This window comes from Mus musculus, chromosome 1, assembly GCF_000001635.26.
Source record: "Mus musculus strain C57BL/6J chromosome 1, GRCm38.p6 C57BL/6J".
Classification (NCBI taxonomy): Eukaryota; Metazoa; Chordata; class Mammalia; order Rodentia; family Muridae; genus Mus; species Mus musculus.
Genome location: NC_000067.6, coordinates 15,062,140 through 15,084,960, shown reverse-complemented (window position 1 = coordinate 15,084,960; position 22,821 = coordinate 15,062,140). Strand labels below are relative to the sequence as shown.

Below are 22,821 nucleotides of genomic sequence, written 5' to 3'. Positions count from 1 at the left end.
TCTACCTGTTTGATTGTGTTTTCCTGTTTTTCTTTAAGGACTTGTAACTCTTTAGCAGTGTTCTCCTGTATTTCTTTAAGTGATTTATTAAAGTCCTTCTTGATGTCCTCTACCATCATCATGAGATATGCTTTTAAATCTAGGTCTAGGTTTTCGGGTGTGTTGGGGTGCCCTGGACTGGGCGAAGTGGGAGTACTGGGTTCTGATGATGGTGAGTGGTCTTGGTTCCTGTTAGTAGGATTCCTACGTTTACCTTTCGCCATCTGGTAATCTCTGGAGTTAGTAGTTATAGTTGACTCTGTTTAGAGATTGTTCTTCTGGTGATTCTGTTACCTTCTCTCAGCAGACCTGGGAGACAGATTCTCTCCTCTGAGTTTCAGTGCTCAGAGCACTCTCTGCTGGCAAGCTCTCTTACAGGGAAGGTGCGCAGATATCTTGTTTTTGGACCTCCTCCTGGTCGAAGAAGAAGGCCCAAAACAGGGCCTCTCTCAGAAGCTGTGTTGCTTTGGCAGTTCCCAGAAGCTGTCAGCTTCTGTGGTGCAGACTCTCACCTGTGCAGACTAAAATCCTAAGTTCCAGGGAGTCCCGGAACCAAGATGGTGACCGCTGCTCCTGAGGCTGAGGTCGCCTCCCAAGCCAGGCGAACACCTGTCCTCTGGTCCGGATGGTGGCCGGTTGTCTGCGGCCCGCCCAGGCTGCTGCCTCAGTGGCTCCGTGCTTCTGCCCGTCCCAGAAGCTGTCCGGTTCTCTGGCGCACCCTCTAACCTGTTCAGACTAATTTCCTAAGTTCTGCTGAGTCCCGGAACCAAGATGGCGACCGCTGCTGCTGAGGCTGAGGTTGCCTCCCAAGCCAGGCGGACACCTGTCCTCTGGTCCGGATGGTGGCCGGTTGTCTGCGGCCCGCCCAGGCTGCTGCCTCAGCGGCTCTGTGCTTCTGCCCGTCCCAGAAGCTGTCCGGTTCTCTGGCGCACCCTCTAACCTGTTCAGACTAATTTCCTAAGTTCTGCTGAGTCCCGGAACCAAGATGGCGACCGCTGCTGCTGAGGCTGAGGTCGCCTCCCAAGCCAGGCGGACACCTGTCCTCTGGTCCGGATGGTGGCCGGTTATCTGCGGCCCGCCCAGGCTGCTGCCTCAGCGGCTCTGTGCTTCTGCCCGTCCCAGAAGCTGTCCGGTTCTCTGGTGCACCCTCTAACCTGTTCAGACTAATTTCCTAGGTCCCGCGGAGTCCCGGAACCCAGATGGCGACCGCTGCTGCTGAGGCTGAGGTCGCCTCCCAAGCCAGGCGGACACCTGTCCTCTGGTCCGGATGGTGGCCGGTTGTCTGCGGCCCGCCCAGGCTGCTGCCTCAGCGGCTCTGTGCTTCTGCCCGTCCCAGAAGCTGTCCGGTTCTCTGGTGCACCCTCTAACCTGTTCAGACTAATTTCCTAAATTCTGCTGAGTCCCGGAACCAAGAAGGTATTTTCTTCATTTATATTTCATATGCTATCCCCAAAGTCCCCTATACCCTCCTCCTGCCCTGCTCACCTATCCACCCACTCCCACTTCTTGGCCCTGGCCTTCCCCTGTACTGGGGCATCTAAAGTTTGCAAGACCAAGGGGCCTCTCTTCCCAATGATGGCTGACTAGGCCATCTTCTGCTACATATGCAGCTAGAGACACAAGCTCTGGGCATACTGGTTAGTTCACATTGTTGTTCCACCTATAGGGTTGCATCTTGCGCGAGCCCAACTGGCCAGGAAGAACGACGCTGCTACAGGATCCTTCTGCATACATTTATTCAGTCCTGTTTCTTCTTTCTCCATATATCTCCCTTGTTTATATCTCCCCTGTTTATATCTCCCCTGTTTATATCTCTCCCTTGTTTTTATATCTCCCTTGTTTTTATATCTCCCCCGTTTTTATATCTCCCTTGTTTTTATATCTCCCCTGTTTATATCTCCCTTGTTTTTATATCTCCCCTGTTTATATCTCCCCTGTTTATATCTCCCCTGTTTTTATATCTCCCCCGAACCCTGGGCCTCTCACTCCTTTTATACTCTCAGTTCCCATCCACGCACAGCAGGCCACGCCCCCTCGCCAGTCACGAGGCTTCAGCTAATCAGGGCAGCAGGGGCAAATCTCCACCAAATTGGATTCACCTGTATCCTGGTACACCTGCGCAGCACTCAAGATGTTTGTGTCTTAAATGAGGAAGTCAGGTGCAAGTCATATGACTTAGCTGCAGTCCCTGGCGCCTTTGGGACTGCCGCCACACCCGCTCCCCACAATTCCCCCTTTTTTCTTTTTTGGCAGAGAGAATGTCTGTAGATAGCCCCTCGCAGCCATGCCCCTTACCCGTCCTTGGGTGACAAACAGCATTGGTTTGATCCCTGTCTTAGGTTGGTGACATGCCCAGGGAGTCTTATCACTGACTACCTCTCTATTATGCCAAGCCACTCCTGGGGAGATTGTGTTTTGCTTGCGGCAGGTGCATCAAAAGGCCAGGATGTTAATTAACCTATGGCCAGATCTTAATTGCTGCAAGCAAGCCTCATGGGTGAAGGTAGAGGTCTGATCCCCAGTGTGCAAGCATAGGGGCCCTACACAAAACCATCCCTTAGGCTCATCACCCAGAGAGGTCTTGGCCAGCTCCCGTGTCGTTTTTCCTGAGGGAAGGGAACTAGGACACTGAACCTTCATGCAATCAGACGTGCCTTCCACAGGATGCCAACAGCAAGCTATCCTCTGTGCAGTGCTTAGCCTCGCACCCCACGGCATAACGCAGCATAATTTCTTTTAGAGCAGCAAACCGAATCTGAGGAGATTGTCCCGCCTCCACTGCAGCAAAAGCCTATGCTACCATGGCGAAAGTGCGGGCCGCACACTCTGCACCTAACACATGTGCCAAACACAAAACACACACACACTATAACAAGCATACATCCCAGGGCTCTCATCCCCGCTCATCTTCCCTGAAGCAAGGGACAGATAGCCAGAGGGGCTATCTCTTTAAGGGAAATTCAGGGATCAAAAAGCATGGAAAAATTTGAATGTCATGTCGAGCTGGTATCGGCTTCTGGAACACCGAAAGGATCTCTCATCTCGGCTCCATCCTTTGTGCTTGTGGGATCATCCACCACATCCACAGGGGCAACTGGATCAGGAGCCTCATTCTTGCAGCGTCTCACCAACCTCTCCAGCACCCAAAGAGGTTCCGTCTGGTCCTGTGGAAACACACAAACAGACCCTCTCGCCCACGTCAACACCAGATCTGGTTGATCCTCTCCAAATCTCCAGACAGAAGGTCCACCTACAGGTGGCTGCTGAGGAGGCATAGGGAGGAGGCGCAGAAGCTAATTCGCCTTCCTCCTCCGCCTCGGCTCTTTTGTTTCGTCCTTTCTGTTCACCTGATTTTACTGTGTCTTCTTTCTTTTTCCTTTTTCTTTTTAAGCCCTTCTCCTCTTCTGACATACTTTCTTGTTGCTCTGTAAGGATTTTCTGACCTGTCTTGACTGCCTCTACACACAGTTTCAAACAGTAACAGAGTCCATATATCAGAACAAACAAGACCAAAACTATCAGACCTACCCACAAAGGGTCAATGGGAGAAAAAAGCATAACTACACAGCGAGGATCTATTGATCACTACACTGAGGTTATCATAGTTCCTTAACTTGTCCCCAAACCGGGAACCTTAACTTGTCCCAAAACCAGGAACCTTAACTTGTCCCAAAGCCTGCTTCCTGGCAACTTTATATTCGCCTCTATTTTATCCGAGGTCCTTCCCAAACTCCTGGGGTCACAAGTTTCACTCACCATGAACTTACCCTGCTGGCAACCACTGACTGCTGAAAGTTCTGAACTCGGTGGGGGAGTCGGTTCCCCGTACGGGCCACCAATTGTCGCGCCCGCTCTCGACCAGCAAGAACGACGCGACCACCAGTCCTTCTAACAGCAGTTTATTCAGCAAACTTCAGTCTTCATCTCTCTTCTTTCTCTTAAAAATATCCCCCTTTAACCCGGGGATCAATCTGGGAGACTTACCAGTACCGTTCCCCAGCTGAAGAGTTCTGAATCCACACCGGATCCTTCTCAGCAGTCTGTTTTACTGGAACCTTTATTAATGGCTCCTTCGCCGTGATGCAGTTCTGAATCCTCCCTGTAGCAGGGGGTCTTCACTCTTGCCTGAAGATGTTTCTTTTCCCGGGTTTCAGCACCAACTCTTGCGCGCGCCCCCAACTCGCCAGCAAGAACGACGCTGCTACAGGATCCTTCTGCATACATTTATTCAGTCCTGTTTCTTCTTTCTCCATATATCTCCCTTGTTTATATCTCCCCTGTTTATATCTCCCCTGTTTATATCTCTCCCTTGTTTTTATATCTCCCTTGTTTTTATATCTCCCCCGTTTTTATATCTCCCTTGTTTTTATATCTCCCCTGTTTATATCTCCCTTGTTTTTATATCTCCCCTGTTTATATCTCCCCTGTTTATATCTCCCCTGTTTTTATATCTCCCCCGAACCCTGGGCCTCTCACTCCTTTTATACTCTCAGTTCCCATCCACGCACAGCAGGCCACGCCCCCTCGCCAGTCACGAGGCTTCAGCTAATCAGGGCAGCAGGGGCAAATCTCCACCAAATTGGATTCACCTGTATCCTGGTACACCTGCGCAGCACTCAAGATGTTTGTGTCTTAAATGAGGAAGTCAGGTGCAAGTCATATGACTTAGCTGCAGTCCCTGGCGCCTTTGGGACTGCCGCCACACCCGCTCCCCACAGTTGCAGACCCCTTCAGCTCCTTGGGTGCTACATCCACTCCAGTAGTGACACCCATGACAGGCCAAAAGCCTGGATGCAGTCCTGAGGTGAAGAGTTTCATGGAAACTTAGTCTCCTGGAACTGTGGCATTCCATAGCACATATGCTCCAGCTTTGTCTTTGAGAATGGATCTGTGTGCTTTCTTTCAGTATGTTCTTGTTATTGGTGCCTCCAAGCAATGACTTGCCAAATACCTAAGCAAAATCAAACTCTGCTTCCTGGCCTTCACCAATGCCCTAGGTACTCCTTGAGCCGACCTAGGGCTTGGAATTCAGTAAGAATGTTGCCTATTCAGTGACATTCAGAATTGCCTTTAGTATTGTAAGAGAGATAGTGAAAGAAATCAGGCTTTACTACCTACTACATAGAGTTAGAAATCTCAGGGCAAGCTTAGCAACATAAGTTTAGAATTCTTAATATTCTAGTTATGTATGGCAGACTTCATTACTTATTAGTAGAAAGTCCCGCCACACTATTACTTAGAATAAAAGCCAAGTAGCTCCCATATACAGGAATTTACAGTGGTTTAGGAAGTAGATCAGGCTGTGGTTTTAGCGTATTGCTTTACTCATGAGGTTAGCTAGAGTAGAACTACCTAATTAGAACCATGACTTGGACATGAAAGCCCTTGCCCTAGGAGTGTAAGACCTCACACCTGGCTTCTAAGACTATAGCTGACCTTAGATAAAGCTGACTTTGTCTCAGTTGTTTTATTGCCCAGTTCCTGCCAGTCTTTGTGTTTACATTCCTCTCTTTTGTGTAAGAGTCATTAAGCATCCAGAAACCTCATTTGTACCTTGCCAATGTGTCACCTAACTTCTTTATTTTCTTCTGTATAAAAAGTTTGATGCTCGATTTGACAAATAACATTCAGATTCAACACACTCCCTTGTGTCCTGTCTGTTTGTCACCCCATTTTTGCCGACTCTATACCCATCTGTCCGAGACCCTGATTCACACAGATTGAGGGGGGCCGATTGAGCCTGGTCCATGGCACTTGGGTACTTTCTCTAGCTCCTTCATTGGGGGCCCTGTGTTCCATCCAATAGATGACTGTGACCATCCACTTCTGTGTTCGCCAGGCACTGGCATAGCCTCACAAGAGACAGCTATATCAGGTTCCTTTCAGCAAAATCTTGCTGGCATATGCCATAGTGTCTGCTTTTGGTGGCTGATTATGGGATGGATCCCCGATGGGGCAGTCTCTGGATAGTCCTTCCTTTCGTCTCAGCTCCAAACTTTGTCTCTGTAACTCCTTCCATTGGTATTTTGTTCCCTATTCTAAGGAGGGCCAAAGTATCCACATGTTGGTCTTCCTTCTTGAGTTTCATGTAATATCCAAGATACAATTTGCAAAACATTTATTTCTTCTTAAAAGATCTCTATTATCTTCATATGGTTTGTTTTAAAGTCTTTTTCTTGTGGTTAAGCTATGTTGAAATGCTCAGGGTCTGCTGTGGCAGGATAGTTGGGCTCTAGTGGAGACATATTATTTTGGCTGTTATTGTGTTTTTACATTGGTGTCTATGTACTTGGGTTTGTGATGATTATGACTCTAGGTTCTGATTTCAGGACTTGTCTTTGTTGGGTGAATGTTTGTTCATTGGTTTCTGTTTCTTCCCTGGATTTCCAGAGTGTGATGCCTGTGTGTTGCCTGTTTTTTTTTTTTTTTTTTTTTTTTTTTTTTGCCTGCTACAATGGTATTTTCTCAGGGAATATTTAGGCTGGGATACTGGAGTGAGTGAGAATGAATGTTGAGGGAGAAACTCTTTGTGATGCACTGGGTTAGGGTCAAAGAGTAAAGAGAGATCACAGCAGGTTTTATGCTACAGAGTTGGGGATAAGACTAGAGAGATTCGATCCCAGGAGCAGTAGGGCAGGTGTGGATCCACCTTTAGCCTACATGTAACCATGGGAAGAGTGACTTGGGTCACCAGAGGGTACCTGCTAGAATTGGGGCCTGGCTCTAAACAGTGAATATGGAGAGGGAGGTTAAGAGGGGGCTGGACTGTAGTATTCACAGGAGGTGTGGGCATGGAGGATAGAAGGCTGCAGCTGGTGTTCTGTTGCAGTGCTAGAGATATGGCCCATACAATTTATGGTATGATTTTCTGCTTTTTAATGTTTTGTTCTCTTCAGAAATGATATTACTATGACATTGTAAATAGTCCTTAAACAGTAGTGTGACAGTTTCTTCTTCTCGATTGCTTTCACATACAGAAGAAATTATATAATCCAGGTAGGCTTGGTGTCTTGTATAATTACTTCTACACTGTTCATCTCACCATTATTATTTTTTTTAAGGTTCATACTTTACTTCTTCTTTATTATTATTATTATTATTATTATTATTAGGTATTTTCCTCGTTTACATTTTCAATGCTATCCCAAAAGTCCCCCATACCCACCCCCCCAATCCCCTACCCACCCACTCCCCCTTTTTGGCCCTGGCATTCCCCTGTACTGGGGCATATAAAGTTTGCAAGTCCAATGGGCCTCTCTTTGCAGTGATGGCTGACTAGGCCATCTTTCGATACATATGCAGCTAGAGACAAGAGCTCCCGAGTACTGGTTAGTTCATATTGTTGTTCCACCTATAGGGTTGCAGTTCCCTTTAGCTCCTTGGGTAATTTCTCTAGCTCCTCCATTGGGGGCCGTGTGACCCATCCAATAGCTGACTGTGATCATCCACTTCTGTGTTTGCTAGGCCCCGGCATAGTCTCACAGGAGAGAGCTATATCTGGGTCCTTTCAGCAAAATCTTGCTAGTGTATGCAATGGTGTCAGCATTTGGAAGCTGATTATGGGATGGATCCCTGCATATGGCAATCACTAGATGGTCCATCCTTTCGTCACAGCTCCAAATTTTGTCATCTCACCATTATTATCTGTTGACCTGCCTGCTTCTTTATGAGACTGTTTCTTTAGGGTAAAACTTTATCTAACTCTTATCATCACACATACCTAACATTTTCTGGAACACAGTAAATATTCAGTAACTGTCTGTTAAATGGATCAGTTTGCAAATGCTCCCTGTTTAAAACAAAATCAAGATTGCTCTAATGGGGATTTTGTAAAATGGCCCAATAAAAATCAGGCAACATTCAGAAACCATTTTGATAATTGCTTCAGGAAATGGGTCTGTACTAGTTTTAGAATAATAATTAGATTGTAGTCTCATCCAACCTGCATCCAATTTCATTACTTTAAATGGAAGAGACTTCTCTGGCTCTTTTTTATTGATAAATCTAGTTAATGTAGAATGACCATGGCGCAGATTGGTGGAATAGTACCATAATCACAGTTATAAGTACTGTTTGACCTCTGGAATGGTTAATTTTAATTGTCACCCAGACACAAGCTAGAATCTCTTGGGATAGGAGTCTCAGTGAAGTACTTTTTAGATTAGGTTGACCTGTGTCCTTTATGTCTCTGGGAAATTATCTTGATTATTTTAATTGAGGTAAGAAGGGTCACCCATTGTTGGTGGCACTGTTACCTGGAGCAGGGAATCCTGGATTGATGGAGAAAGCCAGTTGAGCACTCATATTTATTCATTAATTTAATTCTACCTGCTGTTGCCTATGGATGTGAGACGGGCAGCTACCCTCAGGTTCCTGCTGCCTGGATTTCCCTGTTATGATGTATATGGCTTGGAATTGTGATCTGAAAGTTGCTTTTATCAGGGTGTATTATTAAAGCAATAAAAAGTGAAACAAAGATGTAATTTTAAAATTATGAGTATTATTTGAAGTTCAATCTTCAGCTATCACATACTTATAGCATGAGTACGATTTTCCTTTGTTCTGTTTCCCTAGTGCTAATAACAAGCCAGCCAAGAGAAGCAATGGGAACTGTCACCTGTCTTTGATTGCTAAGCCACTAACCTTGACATCTGTACAGGCTTGGGATCTGAAGGGACTTCAGTGTTTAGTGAAGTGGCTTTGAGAACTTGAAATTTGTTTTCTGAGGTATCAGATGCCCAACTCTTAGTATAAAACTCTGAAATATGACATGACTTGTCATTCCACACATGTCAGTGGCTGTAAGTGTGACCATGATGGTAACGATAAGACTCTGAAGTCCCGAGACTCCTGTTATACTTGTTCTTAGCTAGTGGTGCTACATTTAGTGATTCTAGGGCCTTTAATAGGTGGGGTCTGTCTGGGTAAGGATAAGTCAACACCTCATGTTCATCCTTACCCAGACAGAGTTGCTCCTGCTGCATTTTTTCTTTCCTTGATGGAATTAAATCTCTCTGAACTGATGAGACAAAACTCAGTCCTTACTCCCATAACATGTTTCCTTCAGATACTTTAATCACAGGAATAAGAAAGTAAGTACAAAAGTCGAAAACATTTTGACCAATTAAGGAATTTTTACTGTATATTAAAGGAAGACAGTGGCTGCAAAAATATCTCTTAAAAATATACTACTGCTTCTCTGGAGATATGTTTCTAAAGAATCACTAGCCTTGTCAGGCGTGGTGGCACTCGCCTTTAATCCCAGCACTCAGGAGGCAGAGCAGGTGGATTTCTGAGTTCAAGGCCAGCCTGGTCTACAAAGTGAGTTCCAGAACAGCCAGGGCTATACAGAGAAATCCTGTCTTGAAAAACAAAATGAAAAAAAAAAAGAATCATTAGCCTTTAATGTATGACATGAAGTGTCCTGTCGGGATGGAGCTACTAAACTCATTGCAGCCAGAGTGCTGTGTCGCTGTTCCTAGAAGAACAGACCCCATCACTTCCAGCCTCACAGCTGAGCACGGCAGTAGGTGGATCAGACAACAAGCATCTGATATATATATATATATATGTGAATAGTCGCATCTGCTCTCGACCAGCAAGAACGACACGACCACCAGTTCTTTTAACAGCAGTTTATTCATCAAGCTTCAGTCTTCATCTCTCTCTCCCGAACCCTGGGCCTCTCACTCTTATATACTCTCAGCCCCCATCCACTCACAGCAGGCCACATCACCTCACCAGGCACACGGCTTCAGCCAATTAGGGCGGGAGGGGCATGTCTCCACCAAATATGGACTTGTTTACATCGCTAGCATCATGGTGCACCTGCGCAGTTCTCACGATGGTAGTGACTTATTTTCAGGTGTATGAGGAAGGCAGGTGCAAGTCATAAGACTTAGGTGCAATCCCGGGCGCCATCTTGGGACTACTGCCACACCTGCTCTTCACATCTCCCCCTTTTTTCTTTTTTGGCAGAGAGAATGTCTGTCTTAGATTGCCCCCTGCAGCAATGCCCCTTACCCGTCCTTGGGAGACAAACAGAATTGGTTTGATCCCTGTCTTAGGTTGGTGACACGCCCAGGGAGTCTTGTCTGTAATTGACTACTTCTCTAGCATGCCAAGCCACACATGAGGAGATTGTCTTGTCTGTATGCGGCAGTTGCACCAGAAGGCCAGGACTCTGATTAATCTATGGTCTGATCTTGATTGCTGCAAGCAAGCCTAATGGGTGAAGGTAGAGGTCTGATCCCCAGTGTGCAAGCCTAGGGGCCCAACCATCCCTTGGGCTCATCACCCAGAGCGGTCTTGGCCAGCTCCCATGTCGTTTTTCCTGGGGGAAGGGAACAAGGACACTGAATCTTCATGCAATCAGACGTGCCTTCCACAGGATGCCAACAGCTAGCTATCCTCTGTGCAGTGCCTAGCCTCGCAACCCACGGCATAATGCAGCATTATTTGTTTAGGGCAGCAAGCCAAATCTAAGGAGATTGTCCTGCCTCCACTGCGGCAAAGGCCTGCACACGCTGCACCCAACACATGCACCAAACACACAACACACACACTATTACAAGCATATATCCCAGGGCTCCCATTAGCCCTGAGGCAAGGGATAGACAGTTTGTAAACAAAATAACTTGAACAGGCAAAGGTACAAAGCATCCTAGTCACAACAGCCAAATGATATAACAAATATCACTACTACAATTAACAACATTATTCTTATAAACAATAAACACAAAAGGAGGCCACATACAAACAGGCGTAGCCTGAAAAGAAACATTCCTCCCTCCAGCAAATTGAAATACAGAAGTTTTAAACACTTTAGAACCATTCCAATAAAGATTTGCATTGCCCCAGGCCCCTCCTGCCACCTGGCTTAAGGGGGAAAGATCAGTGCAACTACCATTTACCCCACATAACACTAGCTCCTACTTAAGCTAGCTTTTGATATATCCAATTATACCCTGAAAAGGAACTATACAAAAAGAAAGCCCATCTAGGTTAGGAGGGTAAAGTGCTATTGCCCTTGGATATACTGGCAGGCCACACCCCTCGAATCCAGGTAGCATTGGCTTTAGTAGATACAGCTGAACACAATCACTCATCTGTGAAATATTTTGAATCATCTGAGAACACAACAATCCCCTTAGCCGAAGTAGCATAGATTCCTGCATAGGAGCTATCTCTCCATCCCATGGTAAAAAAGACAATTGTAGAAAGAATCGAGGAAACACTTGCGCAGTAGCTCTTCAGTTCTCACTAGCAGGAGCATTCCCAGCCACAGGAACATCCATGTCCTCATTGTTTTGCTTGTTTTGAATTGCCCTGGTCAGCCGTTCTGGGACCCACAGCTGTTGTCGGTGATCCTGGGGAAACACACAAACAGACCCTCTCTCCCAAACCAACTGAGAGCGCTCCTCTCTCACCTGATTCAGAGCCTCATTGCCTCTCTGGAGTTCTACGTCACATCTACCTTCTATGCAATTTCTCACTAACTTCCAGACCGGCAAAACCCCTTTTGGTAAAACCCCCTGTTCCCCTGCAAACCTCAAGTCCCCATGGTGCTTGGTGCAACTTGTCTCAAAACCGTGAACCTTATAGTCTCAATCTGAGAACTTAACTTGTCCCCAAACCGGGAACCTTGACTTGTCCCAAAACCGGGAACCTTAACTTGTCCCCATGGTTTCACTTTTACTTTGTGCCTGCTTCCTGGCAACTTTATATTTGCCTCTGTTTTATCCGAGGTCCTTCCCAATTCACTTTTATTTTGTGCCTGCTTCCTGGCAACTTTATATTCACCTCTGTTTTATCTGAGATCCTTCCTAAAACTCCTGGGGTCATAAGTTTCACTTACCATGAACTTACCCTGCCGGAAAACACTGACTGCTGAAAGTTCTGAACTCGTTGGTGGGGGAGTCGAGTCCCCATATGGGCCACCATTTGTCGCATCTGCTCTCAACCAGCAAGAACACGACTACCAGTTCTTCTAACAGCAGTTTATTCATCAAGCTTCAGTCTTCATCTCTTTCCCCCGAACCCCGAGCCTCTCACTCTTATATACTCTCAGCCCCCATCCACTCACAGCAGGCCACATCACCTCACCAGGCACACGGCTTCAGCCAATTAGGGCGGCAGGGGAGCGTCTCCACCAAATATGGACTTGTTTACACCACCAGCATCATGGTGCACCTGCGCAGTTCTCACGATGGTTGTGACTTATTTTCAGGTATATGAAGAAGTCAGGTGCAAGTCATAAGACTTAGGTGCAATCCCAGGCACCATCTTGGGACTGCTGCCACACCCTCTCCCCACTATATATATATATATATATTTGGTTTTATGAGACAGGGTATTTTTGTGTAGCCCTGGCTGTCCTGGAACTCACTCTGTAGACCAGGCTGGCCTCGAACTCAGAGATCCACCTGCCTCTGCCTCCCCAGTGCTGGGATTAAAGGCGTGCACTACCATGCCCAGAAAGCATCTGATTTTTTTATGTGAAGAAAAATAATGCAGAGACTTTTAAGTTTCTTCCAAAATATCATTTGATTAGGTTAATTGAGTTTGCTGTCATTAACTGAGAAAGCAAAATGAATGTCGTAATACTGAGGAACACTTTCTATGTAATCGTCTGAATTCGAGATTTATAACGTGACTCCCCCTGCTCTTAACCTCTCAGAACTACAGTTTTCCCATCTCTATAGTAGAATCATTTAATTGTAAGGTGAAAATGCATAATACCTAGCATCATATTTGTTCCCATAATTACATCTTACACACACACACATACACGCACAAACACACACATATATACACAATACATATATATACATATATATATATATATATATACTTACACACATATATATACACACACACATACATATATACATACATACACACATTTATAGACAGACATTGGGTTAGTTAACTTTGAATATACAAAAATTACTTTCAACATACCAACATAAAATGTCTTAAGTTACTCCAATTTTCCCTCAGTTATTTCATGTGGGAATGGGTATAGAGACCAAGGTTGACACTGAGAATCTGCCTCCATCACTCTCCATCTTCTTCATTTCGTCATCGTCATGGATTCCTGATACAGAGTATTCTGGAGAGCCACCTTGCTCCAGGATTCTCTGTCTCTGTCTTCTTAGTGCTGTGACTACAAACAGGTCACTACATCCACCTAGTATTTTCTTGGGTTCTGAAGAACTGAACACTGGTCCTCCCATTCAGATGGTAAGGACTTCATCCATTGAGCCAGATCCCAGGTCTTGTTCCTTCTATTTCTAATTACTGGTTTGATGCAACAAATGTCATTTTTTTTTTTTTTGTATAATAGACATAAGCAGAACATATACAATTGAGACCTAGTGTTTGATTTTGCTTTTAATAAAAATGTAAGAAATACATATAACTTTTTCAAATTTCATCTCCTTGAGCAACTAAACGAGGATGATAACATTGATCTTATAACATAGGAGGTTTAACTGAAGCACATATGAAGGTTATTATAAATATTCATTTGATGGTTGTATCTTATATTGAATTCAAATAAGCTGGGTGTGTATATCATTCACTTCTTTTAGCTTTGAAATAAATATTGTTCAGCTTAGCAGACATACTTATAATGATATTTACAGAGTATATTGTATTTGCTTGAGACAAATAGGCATGGTGGATTTTGTATTCATAAATGCCTCCAAGCTCACTACTGAATCTATTGATTCATCTGACAAATAACTTGATTCTCTACTGTGTGACAGGAAGGATCTAAGGAACTTGAGCTATGCCAGTTAACATGAGTCAGACGAATTTCACCTCATAACTAGGAAAGAAAGTCAACACACACAAAAACACAACAAAGCAGAAAATTACATTACATTTTTGAAGGGAGTAAATGTGTAAAAACGACAGTATAGGATCTAGAGGGATGGCTCGGCACTTCAGAGCACTGGTTGATCCTCCAGAGGGCTGAGGTTTGAATCCCAGCTCCCACACCTATGATACTAGTTAAGAAATTTGACAGTTTCTTGTGATCTCCTCAGACACTGTAGAGAAATAGACACAGGTAAAACATCATAAAATAAATTAATATTTATATTAATATTTATATTTTTAAAAGAAATAGACACAGGTAAAACATAGAACAAATTAATATTTATATTTTTAAAAAGAATCTAAATACAGTGTAAGTAATAAGGAGAGTGTAGGGCTGTATTGCATCTCAGGTAAGTGTTAAGTGAGCAAGCATTCTTTGTAAAGGTAACATATAAATAAAAACTTGAAGGAAACAAAGCTGCTGAATATGGTAGTGTCTGTGCTGTGCATGACTCAGACAGAGGTTAAAGCTCTGAGGCAAGAGGGCACCTGGCAATGCCAAGCAAAGTCACCAGGTCATGAATCATGGCAGAGAAGGCCTGTGTGCCCCAGAAAGATATGAACTATACCCAGCAAAGAAAGTTTGAAGCATGGGTATGCTCTGCTCTGACAGTTTCTATAAAGTGCTCCCTTTGAAGACTATGTTGCGAATAGGCTAGCCCAGGGTAAACTGAAGACACAAGGGTTTTAGTTAGGCACTTATCCTCATCAAATTTTTGTCAATGTGACACAAGCTAGAGCCATTTGAGAAAAGGAAACTTTGGTTGAGAAATTCTTCCACAAGACTGTGAGCAAGTCGATAGGGCATTTGCTAGATTGATGGTTGAATCACTGAGAGAGGTGCCACGCCTGGACAGGCAGTCCTGGAGGGTATAAGAAAGTGGGTGAGCAAGCTATAGGGAGGAATTTTCTAAGCAGCAGTCTTCATGGCCTCTGCATCAGTGCTGGCTTCAATGTTCCTGCCTTGAATTCCTCTCCTTATTTCACTCAGTGATGGATGGTAATGTGGAAGTATAAGCAAAATAAAATCTTTCTTCCCTAAGCTGTTTATAGACGTGGTGTGTCATCACAGTAATAAAGACTGAAAAGAGCAGCACTTCTGCAGTCTTCAAGAGGACTGGTGGCATTAGTAGTGGCAAGAGAAATACTAGAATTTCAAGCTTCTTTTCAAATCAATGTCTCTAGAGCCATTCTCCCTCCTTTTCCCTCTAGACTCATCCTTCCTTCCTTCCTTCCTTCCTTCCTTCCTTCCTTCCTTCCTCTAACTCCTCTATTGGGGACCCTGTTCTCAGTCCAATGGTTGGCTGCAAACATGCGCCTCTGCATTTGTAAAGCTCTGGCAGGGCCTCTCAGGAGACAGCCATATCAAGGTCCTTTCAGCATGCACTTCTTGGCATCCACAAAACTGTCTGGATTTGGTAAATGTATATGGGATAAATCCTCAAATGGGACAGTCTCTGCGTGACCTTTCCTACAGTCTCTCTTCAACACCTTATCTCCAATTTTGCTCCTGTGGTTATTTTGTTCTTCTAAGAAGGATCAAAGCAGCTACACTTTTGTCTTCCTTATTCTTGAGTTTTATGTGGTCTGTGAATTGTATCCTAGTTATTTGGAGGTTTGGGGCTAATATCCACTTATCAGTGAGTGCATACCATGTGTGTTCTTTTGCAATTGAGTTAACTCACTCAGGAAGATATTTTCTAGTTCTATCCATTTGCCTAAGAATTTCATGAGTTCATTGTTTTTAATGGCTATGTAGTATTCCATTGTGTAAATGTACCACATTTTCTGTATCCATTCCTCTGTTGAAGGACATATGGTTTTTTTCCAGCCCCTGGCTATTATAAATAAGGCTTCTATGAACATAGTGGAGCATGTGTCCTTACAGCATGTTGGAGCATCTTCTGGATATATGCCCAGGAGTGGCATATCTGGGTTATCAGGTAGTATTATGTCCAATTTTCTGACTGCCAAGCGTACTTCTAGAGTGGTTGTACCAGCTTGCAACCCCACCAGCAATAGAATAGTATTCCTCTATCACCACATCCTCCCAGCATCTACTGTCACCTGAGTTTTTGATTTTCACCATTCTGACTGGTGTGAGGTGGAATCTTAGGGTTGTGCTGATGACTAAGGCTGCTGGACATTTCTTTAGGTGCTTCTCGGTCAATCAATAATCCTCAGTTGGAAATTATTTATTTAGCTCTGTACCCCATTTTTAATAGGAGTATTTGGTTTTCTGGAGTCTAACTTCTTGAGTTCTTTGTATATATTGGATATTAGCCCTCTACTGAATGTAGGGTTGGTAAAGATCTTTTCCCAATCTGTTGGTTGCTGTTTTGTCTTATTGACAGTGTCCTTTACCTTCCAGAAGCTTTGCAATTTTATGAGGTCCCATTTATCAATTTTTGATCTTAGAATGTAAGCAATTGGTGTTCTGTTCAGGAAAATTTCCCCTGTACCCATGTGTTCAAAGCTCTTCCCCACTTTCTCCTCTCTAAATTTCAGTGTATCTGGTTTTATGTGGAGCCCTTGATCCACTTGAACTTGAGCTTTGTACAAGGAGATAAGAATGAGTCAATTTTCATTTCTCTCCATGCTGACCACCAGTTGAACCAGCACCATTTGTTGAAAATGGTGTCCTTTTTCTACTGGATAGTTTTAGCTCCTTTGTCAAAGATCAAGTGACCATAGGTGTATGGGTTCATTTCTGTGTCTTTGATTCTATTCTATTGATCTTCCTTCCTATCTCTGTACTAATACCATGCAGTTTTTATCACAATTGTTCTGTAATACAGCTTGAGGTCAGAAATGGTGATTCCACCAGAAATTCTTTTATTGTTGAGAATACTTTTTGCTAACCTTGGATATTTGATATTCATGGTGAATTTGGAAATTGCTCTTTCTAACTCTAAAAAGAATTGATTTGGAATTTTGATGGGGACTGCATTGAATCTGTAGATTGCTTTTGGCAAGATGGCCATTTTTACTATATTAATCCTGCCTATCCATGAGCATGGGAAATCTTTCCATCTCCTAAGATCTTTGATTTCTTTCATCAGAGACTTGAAGGTTTTTTGTTTGTTTGTTTTGTCTTGTTTTTATTTAACTTTTATTGCATTATGATGAGAAAAAATACATAATTTCAATTTATCTAATTTCTTAACATTTACAAACATATTTTGAACTTACATCACATTCGTCTTTGCATTTTGTACCCCACCTCCTCCCAGAAACCCCCCTTCAACACCTGCAATACCTTTTGTTTTTTATCATACTCATTAAAAATTATAAAATATTATAACAAAAATCGAGTATTATAAAAATTATTTGATATAAAACAACCATCAATTGAACAATCTGATGTAGATGCTTGTCTACAGCAATACTGAAAATACATGTTTTTCTTTTTTTTTTTTTTTCTCACTATTTAAATGTTTTATTTCATGTCATCCGGGGCTCCGTCCCAGACTGCTTCATAGGTTCTCCATGGGCTGGTGGGGCCAGTATGGGTACTTTTTCTTGTCCAGCTTGGTTTCTGGGAAGATCTTATTCAAGTCATCACTGGTCATCTAGTCAAAGGGAATTATGTTCCTCGCTTTCTCCAGCTGCTTCTCATACTCCTGGGTCCTGAGCTGAGATCTAGACACAAACTCAGCACCGTTCTTCACATTCTCCTTCTCCTCCTGGTCCACCAGGGCTGTGTATTTATCCTCAGGCACAGGAATCTTCAGGGCATTATACTTCTTTTCAAAATCATCCACCAAGCCAGGCTTGGCCACATTGGCCTTGTAGTAAGCCCAATCAATCACAGGTGATTTCTCAGACAGACTAGCCAACCTGGTGTGGAAGGTCTCATTCCAGGACTTCAGGGCATTTCCAATTGCCTTCTGGTTTTGGGGCATGATCTCCACAAAAGATACCCAATCAATGGTTTTTAGAGCAAGTTTACGCCCAGCCATCTTGGGATACTTCACCTACCCCTGGCGGAGTGCTCTCTCTCCAGCAGCAAGGAATGTGGAAGAGAGTTCCATGTTTTTCTCAATATGAATTTTAAATAACTCCAAATATATTAACTCTATGATATTTTAAAATAATATATCTCTATTGTTTTTTAATGAACATAAATGAAGTCTGTCTGTTTGTTTGTTTGTTTTGTTTTGTTTTTAGTAGAGCTTAAAATCTTGGCTCTTACTGTGGTACAAACACAAAATCAGAACAATTTTTGGACATTGTAATTCATTGTAATAAGGCTGTACTTCAATGTCCCTCACATCACCAAAGTTCCTCCATAGGAGATAAGCTAAGAGTTGACAGTTCTGCAGCTCCAAAGAATGAATTGTAGGCATGATTTTTAGATAAAGATTTCCTGCTATGGTCAAAGCTATTTGACTTGAGTGATTGTTGTCATTCTCAGCCCACAGGGAACAGGTTATATTCATTTAAGATATAGTGTGTGTATTAAGATGGTCTATCCAATGAAGTCATTCATCAACTGTTCCAATGAAGAATGGTTCTTATGGAGGGTGGCACAGACATTAAGTGAGAGTAATATTCTCACTCATTGGCTGTGATGATTTTGAAAAGCATTCTTCTCAGAATAGGAGTAACTTATAAAGTCATCTTCTTCAAAAGTGATACAATAACTATAAATATGATGTAAAGCCTTCAGTCTCACTCTTTGCTGTTCTCTTACAAGTCACCTCCCAGATTAATTGTTTATGTTTATTTTGGCAGTATAAATAATTTTGAAGTATGTAAGCTGTTCTGAAAACCATAGTATAGTGTAAAAGTATCAAATAAACAATCCTACTAATAGAGAGGCTGAGATAGGAGAAGCATGACTTCAAGACAATTATGTGTACAAACAAGCAGAAAGTGTATATGGGTTGTACAATATTGGACCTATTTCTACCATTACCAAATTAGAGAGACCACTGGATGACAGCTGACAAATTTCTAATTCCTCATATTTTTGAATTTCAATCGATTAGGATATGTTGGTAATATTAATTTTCATACTAAGACATATTAAGGAAAAGTGATTTTACTTCCTGTTAATTTTCTTGTTAGAGGTGGAATTATGTTTGTGTGGGTTTGTTGAAAAATTACTTTCTTGCTTCTTCTAGGGTGTACTTTCACTCCTTGTGTTGGTGTTTTCCATCTATTATTCTTTGTAGGGCTGGATTTGTGTAAAGACATTGTGTAAATTTGATTTTGTCATGGAATATCTTGTTTTCTCCATCTATAGTGATTGAGAGTTTTGCTGGGTATGGTAGCCTGGGCTGGCATTTGTGTTGTCTTAGGGTCTGTATGACATCTGCCCAGGATTTTCTAGCTTTTATAGTCTCTGGTGAGAAGTCTGGTGTAATTCTGATAGGCCTGCCTTTATATGTTACTTGACATTTTTTCCTTACTGTTTTTAATATTCTTTATTTATTTAATAATTCACTTGTTGTTTTGATGTGACAGGAGAAATTTCTTTTTGGTCCAGTCTCCTCGGGGTTCTGTAGGTTTCTTCTATGATCATGGGCATCTCTTTCTTTAGATTAGGGGAGTTTTCTTCTATAATTTTATTGAAGATATTTATTTGCCCCTTAAGTTGGGAATCTTCACTCTCTTCTACACCTGTTATACTTAGGTTTGTTCTTCTCATTGTGTCTTGGATTTCCTGGATGTTTTGGGTTAGGATCTTTTTCCACTTTGCATTTTCTTTGACTATTGTGTCAATGTTTTCTATGGTATCTTCTGCACCTTAGATTCTCTCTTCTATCCCTTGAATTCTGTTGGTGATGATTGCATCTATGACTCCTGATCTCTTTCCTAGGGTTTCTATCTCCAGGGTTGTCTCCCTTTGTGATTTCTTTATTGTTTCTATTTTCAGTTTTAGATCTTAGATTGTTTTGCTCATTTCCTTTGCCTGTTTGATTGGGTTTTCCTGTAATTCTTTAAGGAATTTTTGTGTTTCCTCTTTAAGGGCTTCTACCTGTTTACCTGTGTTCTCCTGTATTTCTTTAAAGGAGTTATTTATGTCCTTTTAAAAGTCCTCTATCATAGTGATGAGAAGCATTTTTAGATCTGAGTCTTGCTTTTCCAGTGTGATGGTATATCCAGGACTTGCTATGGTGGAAGAATTGAGTTCTGATGATGCCAAGTAACCTTGGTTCTATTGCTTATGTTCTTAAGCTTGTCTCCCACTATCTGATTATCTCTAGTGCTCCCTGCCCTCCCCATATTTGACTAGAGCCTGTCCTTCCTATAACCCTGGTTGAGTCAGAACTCCTCAGAGTCCTGCTGCCTCTGTGATCCTGTGATTCTGTGATCCTGAGATTTTGAGTGTGTCAGAGTTCCTGGGAGTCAAGCTGCCTCAGAGACCCTGAGATCCTGGTGTGATCAAGATCCTGTGATCCTGTGATCCTGTGATCCTGGGTGTGCTAAAGCACCTGGGAGTGGAGCCTCCTCTGGGGGCAGTGGGACTGGCTGCCCAAGGTAAACTAGGGAAGACCAGAAGGAACCCAAGCCACTGGTTGGGCAGGGTTCCTGAGTTCTTTGATCCTCCAATTCCCAGTTATTCCCTGTGGTATTGGAGCGCATGTTGTGTTCTACTCACCCCTGATCCTAAGAACCTGGGTGTGCTAGATTGCCTGGGAGTAGAGCCTCCTCAGGAGGCTATGTAGATGGCCACAGAGTTTGTGTCCAAGATCCTGGGTTGTTTTGATTTACATTTTCCTAATGATTAAGGATGTTGAACGTTTGTTTTTAGGTGCTTCTCAGCCATTCCTCAGTTGAGAATTCTTTGTTTACCTCTGTACCCTATTTTTAAATAGGGCTGTTTTTCTGGAGTCCAACTTCTTGAGTTCTTTATATATATTGGATATTAGCCCCCTATTGGATTTAGGACGGGTAAAGATCTTTTCCCAATCTGTTGGTTGCCTTTTGGTCTTATTAACAGTGTCCTTTGTCTTACAGAAGCTTTGAAATTTTATGAGGTCCCATTTGTCGATTCTTGGTCCCATTTGTCGATTCTTCACCTTACAGCACAAGCCATTGTTGTTATGTTCAAAATCATCAGGGAAATGCAAATCAAAACAACCCTGAGATTCCACCTCACACCAGTCAGAATGGCTAAGATAAAAAACTCAGATGACAGCAGATGCTGGCAAGGATGTGGAGAAAGAGGAACACTCCTCCACTGTTGGTGGAATTGTAAGCTGGTACAAAGACTCTGGAAATCAGTTTTGCAATTCCTCATAAAATTGGACATTGTTTACTGGAAGATCCAGCAATAGCACTCCTGAGCATATATATACCTAGATATGCTCCAACTTGTAATAAGGACACATGCTTTATTATGATCATAGCAGCCTTATTTATAATAGCCAGAAGCTGGAAAGAACCCAGATGTCCCCTCAACAGAGTGGATACAGAAAATGTGATACATTTACACAATGGAGTACTACATAGCTATTAAAAACAATGAATTTATGCAATTCTTAGACAACTGGATGGATCTTGAGGATATCATACTAACCCAATCACAAAAAAACACACATGATATGCACTCACTGATAAGTGAATATTAGTCCAGAAGCTCAGAATCCTTTTTAGAAGGGGGAAAAATACCCATGGAAGGAGTTACAGAGACAAAGTTCAGAGCAGAGACTGAAGGAATGATCATTCAGAGACTGCCCCACTTGGGGATCCACCCCATAAACAACCACCAAACCCAGACACTATGGCAGATGTCAACAAGAGCCTGTTGACAGGAGTCTGATATAGCTGTCTCCTTAGGGGCTCTGCCAGTGCCTGACAAATATAGAAGTAGATGCTCAGAATCATCTATTGTACAGACCACAAGATCCCTAATGAAGGAGATAGAGAAAGTACCCAAGGAGCTGAAGGGGTCTGAAGCCCCATAGGAGGAACATCAATATGAACTAACAAGTACCCCCAGAGCTCCTTAGAACTAAACCACCAATCAAAGAAAACACATGGTGGAATTGTGGCTCTAGCTGTTTATGTAGCAGAGGATGGCCTAGTGTGGAAAGCCTTCTGGGGTACCACTTGGCAGGAGTCTGATATTGGCTAAGGGCAAAGAAGTGGGCTTCAGACAGGAATCTGACATTTGCCAAGGACAAGGAAGTAAGCTCAGGCAGGAATCTGATATTAGGGAATGATAAGAAAGAATCTAACTTTAGGCTGTAATAGAGAAGTAAGGTAAGGCAGGAATTTTAGTCTCAGGGTGGAACAGAAGAACTAGGCTTCAGGCAAGATTTGGGACTTGGACAAGGAAGTCAGCTCAAGTATTTTGGTCATTATGACAAGCCCTTTTAAACAACTGTCATGGCAGCACAGCAGATACAATTCAATGCAGCTTTGTTAGTTCCTTATTGTAGTGCTTGCCCAAAATACTTGCATGTAATTAAAATGGTATAAAAAGTGGGTTGGAAAATAAAAACTTGCCTTCAGTCTCAGACTTGACTTGGGACATACTACAATGTTGTCTAACTGTCTTTTTCTCTTTAGTCCTCACTCCCATGTTGGAGAACCTGTTGATTGACTGAGTGGGCTTGGTCAGCCTAGTAGGCCATCAATGGGAGGAGAGACCCTAGGCCCTGTGAAGGTTCTATGCCCAAGTATAGGGGAATGCCAGGACTAGGAATGTGGGTAGGTGGGTTGGGGAGCAGGGGGAGTGGGTAAGGGATAGAGGGTTTTCTGAGAGGAAACTAGACGATAACATTTGAAATGTAAATAAAGAAAATATCTTTTAAAAAAAAGATCCTGGGTGTGCTACAGTGCCTGGGATTGGAGCCTCCTCTGGGGGCTGTGGTCGCAGAGTTTGTGCCCAGGGTAAACTGGCACAGACCAGAAGGAACTCAATCCACTGGTTGAGTG

The 22,821-nt window shown here is 43.0% G+C and overlaps 1 pseudogene; it reads right to left on the bottom strand.

Moving 5' to 3' along the window:
• Window positions 1–17,402: 17,402 nt before the first annotated feature.
• Gm5048 lies at window positions 17,403–17,931 on the bottom strand (annotated as a pseudogene).
• Window positions 17,932–22,821: the final 4,890 nt, after the last annotated feature.